General features: G+C 41.9%; 1 protein-coding gene across 6 annotated transcripts in view; it reads right to left on the minus strand.

Annotated features, from left to right (window-relative positions):
- Nucleotides 1-5,000, minus strand: part of LOC122251254 (nephrin) — a 197,541-nt gene that overhangs the window by 80,926 nt on the left and 111,615 nt on the right. The gene's annotated exons all lie outside the window — the stretch shown is intronic.

Genomic DNA, 5,000 nt, shown 5'->3' on the forward strand with positions numbered 1-5,000 from the left:
AACTGACGCAGCTGATACCAATCATCCTTGATGTAAAACACACCTGAAAAGAAGGCACAAATATTCTTGATTACGAGAGAGAGAGGAGGTATGAGAAGACCGGATCGATCGACGAATCATGGAAGGATGAGAACGCGAGGACACATAGACGTAGGATATGGAGAGGAAGGAGACTGCCGAGCTCGGTAGACCGGGGACTGATGGCGAGCCTTCGAGTTTTCCATCCCAAAGGAAAGGAAAAGCAAATCGGGAAGGAGAAAAGATAAAATAATGCAGCAAAAAGTGGGATTAATACTCTAAAATATCTTATTTCACCTCAGTTTTAGTCCATGCCAGTCGCATGTAAATAATAATAATAATAATAATAATAATAACAATAAAACGCAAATGTTTGACAACGACCAACAAAAACGCCATTTTCACAAATCTAATACGGGGAAGACTTAAGACATCGATATTCTATAGGTTTGTCTAAATAAACGATAGGAAAGAAAATCCGAACAAATATATCAGTCTTTTAAAAATCTAGTAAAACTCAGAAGGAACAATAATTACCATGAAAAGAGAAATGAGACAAAAGTTCTCTAATTAGCGGTCGCTGGGTATTATGTGAGACCGGAGAAAATGCTTCTGTGCTAGGATGAAAGTTGTGTGTTGAGCGTGCATAAGGGTGTTAATAACCCTTGGGTATATGTGCTTGTATTCATCCGTGTTTGTTGGGGAGGAGGGAAAGAAAGAGCGAAAGGGAAAGGGGAAGAGAAGGAGAAGGAGGGAGATATGAAAAGAGAGAGAGAGAGAGAGAGGAAGGAAAGAAAGAAAGAAAGAGAATCCGCAATTATCATGGCAGAGAGAGTCATAACGAGAAAAGCTGCCTCCCTGCCGAGTCCTACAGACGAGGCAAATGCGTCATCGTCCCAAGGTGCCCTCTGAGTGATCACAGTTATCGCTTGCTTGAGTATTGACTGGCGGAGGAAGGCGCAGAGGCAGGGTCTAGGAGGCACTCAGAAGAACCCCGAGGAGGCTAAGACCTGGATCTCATATAATTGTTGTGGTAATGAGATTAACTAGCGAGCGGTGGCGTAGGATAGGTGAGAGGGGAGAAGAGGGGATGTAATCGAATTCAACTCCATAGCAAATTGAGGGTTCTGATGACGGCCTCCGCTGTAGACACACGCCATTCCCTCGCCCACTTTCCCCCTCTACCCTCTCTTTCTTGTCCTGCTTGCTTTTCCATTTCCCGTTCCCGCCCTTGCCAATCACCATTCATCAGATTCACGCTCGCTTTTCTTGCTGTTCTCACACTTCCAATTCATTTTTTGTCACTTGGCATTATCAAGAAACTTTGCCAATTGGTCTTCTTAAACGTCTTGAAAAAGATCTCTTAATTCCTTCATTGCAAGCCATGGACCGCGTGACGTCACCTCATTCTCTTGACACGATCCCTTCTCTGCAGTAGTCAAATTTGCTTCGTTTTATTTTTCGTCATTATCGTTATTATCATCATTATCGTTATTACTATTATCATCATTATCAATATCATCATCATCATCATCATTGTCATTATTACCATCACTATCATTACCATTATTATAATGATAATTTAGGATGACGTTCGTAATTTTCTTTTTCGTTTTCCCTTGAAGTCAGGAAGAGCGAAGAAAAGGGTAAGCGTTGATAAGCAAAAGGTCAAGAGAGGAAAAATGCAGTGACCAAATGGACGAGGAGGGGTGCGAATGAGACTTGAAAAAAGAGAAAAGGGGAAAAATAAGCTGAGAATGATGAAAAGGAAGAGGGAGATGGAATTGCATGAAGAGGAGGCAAAGGGGGAACGGAGGAGGAGGAGGAGGAGGAGGAGGAGGAGGAGGAGGAGGAGGAGGAGGAGGAGGAGGAGGAGGAGGACGACGACGACGACGACGAGGAGGAGGTGGAGGAGGTGGAGGACAAGAGATGAATGGGGAGAGATGGCAAAGAGAAGAGCAGGATAAGACGGCAACAGGGAAAGAAAAAGAGGACAGGGCAAGGCAAGAGGGCAATATAGAAAGAGAGACAGGGAAGAACAGGGCACGAGAGTGATGTATAAACAGGGAAAAGGGAGAAGAGCAGGACGAGGAGGCAAGGGACGCACGGGAGAAAGAGACGCACGGGAGAAAGACGAGTCCTCCTTAATCCAGCGACCTTGCGAGGGGGAGGGGGACCATGGCCGCGCCCGCACGCCCGCACGTCGACGCCACGTCTCGAAAACGAAAGAGAGGCGCGGCGAACGAGAGATGGAAAGCGACATTAAGAGACCACGACGACGACGGAGTGGGGGTGGGGGTGGGGGATGGAGTGGTGGGGGAAAAGAGAGGGAAGAGGGTGGGGGGCGTCAGTGGAACAAAGAATTGGTGTGTGTATGTATGTATGTATGTATATATATATATATATATATATATATATATATATATATATATATATATATATATATATATATACACACATATATATATATACACACACACACACACACATATATATATATATATATATATATATATATATATATATATATATATATATATATATATGTGTGTGTGTGTGTGTGTGTGTGTGTGTGTGTGTGTGTGTGTGTGTGTGTGTGTGTGTGCGTAAGCGTATGCGTATGTGTGAGTGAGTGTGAGTGTGTGTGTGTGTGTGTGTGTGTGTGTGTGTGTGTGTGTGTGTGTGTGTGTGTGTGTGTGTGTGTGTGTGTGTGTGTGTGTGTGTGTGTGTGTGTGTGTGTGTGTGTGTGTGTAGATACAGTAGATAGATAGATATATAGATAGATAGATAGATAGATAGATAGATAAACAGATAGATAGATATAGACACACACTCACATACACACACACAAAACAAAACACAAACACACACACAATAGTAGGGTTAAAACAATACACACAAGAGCTATAACAAAGCAGAATTGAGAAAACGAGTATGCACTGGAAGCGAGCAGAAGAGAGAAACAATAAAGCAATACGATAAACAAATAAACAAGATTAATGCTTCGCCGAAAAAAAAGAGAAAAAGAAAGAAGTGAAAAAAAGTTGGGTAAAATAAACTCACTTACTGAAGGGAGGAAAAGCAAAAGGTATCAACAAAGCAAAGGACAAGGTCAAGGTCAAGGCAATGAAGGAGGTAGGGAGGGAGAAACGATCCCGAGGGAGGACCCCCCCTCCCCCTCTTAAAAAAAGACGATTGTTTGACCTTTGTTTCTATTACCAAAATCTGAAAATCGATTTGTTCAACTGACTGAAATACCTTAAAGACTAATTCACAGACACAACGACATCCAAATAAAAAACAAGAACAAAGAGAAAGAAAAAAGATAAGAAAGACATAGAAAACATAAAGACCTAAGACGTGGAAATAAAAGAAAAAATTGTGAGGAAAAAAATCCATTGTAAATATATCTTTAATCCAGAAACAAATAAATGTGCGTTTGACTTTCCTTCTGAGTCCAGGAAGGTTTACGAAGTTTGCACACAATAAAAAAAACTTCTGCTTCTAGGATTTTTAAGAAAGCTGGAACGTCGAAACATAGCACAGAGGGGCATTTTTTCAAACGTTTTCCTCTCTCCAGACGCTTTCAACAAGTCTATCTGTTCTCTTGCCTCTCCTTCAATTTTATTAATTCCCTTATGACCTACACGCAAAGCGTCTGTTCATTTCTTTTCTTCATCCTGCATTTTCCCAAGTGACCTACACTGCACGAATCTTACTGTTCATTTCCCTCTTTTTCGTCCCGTGTAACCTACACTTAAATCTTCTGTTCATTTCCACTTTCTTCATCCTTCTTATATTCTTGTGACCTACACTACACGTACACCCTCTGTCCATGTCACGTTTCTACATCCTGCTCATACAGATGTGACCTACACGCGAAGCCTTCTTCCTCTCCTATATTTTATTTTTTATTTTTTTATGTTTGTCGCTTTGTTATCTATAAATCCGGCCCCTCCATCCTTTCCTTCTGACCGAGTGTCCTTCAATTACGATGGAGAGGTGGACGGGCGGAGATTTCGGTGGTGTGAAATTGAAGAGTAAATGGATTTTTCCCCTCACCCGCCCGATCGCTCCTCCCTCCCGCTTCCTTCCTCCCTTCCTTTAAGACCAGAAAAAAACAACCGTCTCTTTCCTTTTTTCATCATTCTCCTATCCTCTCTCTCACTTCCACTTTCACTTGATTTTTTTTTATTCAGGGCTGGAGGAGGAGGAGATGGGAGGGGGGGGGGTGGATTGATTCATTTAAGTGTTTTAAAAATAGAGAGGAAAAAATGGGAGGGAGAGGAAAAAAATAATTCATCAACATGCAAAATATTTTTTTGTAGGAGCGGACAAACATCTATCTAATTTATTTCACAGTGAGTTTTCCTTACTTCATTTGCATAAACATACATAGAGAGATAGATAGATAGATAGAGAGCGAGCGATCAAGCAAGAGAGAGAGAGAGAGAGAGAGAGAGAGAGAGAGAGAGAGAGAGAGAGAGAGAGAGAGAGAGAGAGAGAGAGAGAGAGAGAGAGAGAGAGAGAGAGAGAGAAAGAGAGAGAAAGAGAAAGAGAAAGAGAGAGATCTGAGTGACAAAGAGGAGCCGCAGAACAGAAAGAAGAGTGCGGTACGCATGACGTGATAAGACAGATAAGGCACGCTGGAAACGAACATGAAGTGCTGTTTCTTTAGATTAATATTCAATCTTTTCTTCTCCCACTACGGAATTATATTCATTTTTCTCCTTTCCGGAATCCTTTCAGAAAAGTTTGAATCCGCAGTTACAGAAAGTCTTTATTTTTTACTATGGAGATTTCACTTTCTTTCCCTTTACGTTGATATTGATTTCCAATGTTACTTCAGTGGACCTGTTGACTCGTGTGTGTGTGTGTGTGTGTGTGTGTGTGTGTGTGTGTGTGTGTGTGTGTGTGTGTGTGTGTGTGTGTGTGTGTGTGTGTGTGTGTGTGTGTGTGTGTGTGTGTGTGTGTGTGCGTGT

The sequence above is a fragment of the Penaeus japonicus genome, unplaced genomic scaffold, assembly GCF_977035675.1.
Source record: "Penaeus japonicus unplaced genomic scaffold, GWHDUDI00000001_assembly GWHDUDI00000012, whole genome shotgun sequence".
Classification (NCBI taxonomy): Eukaryota; Metazoa; Arthropoda; class Malacostraca; order Decapoda; family Penaeidae; genus Penaeus; species Penaeus japonicus.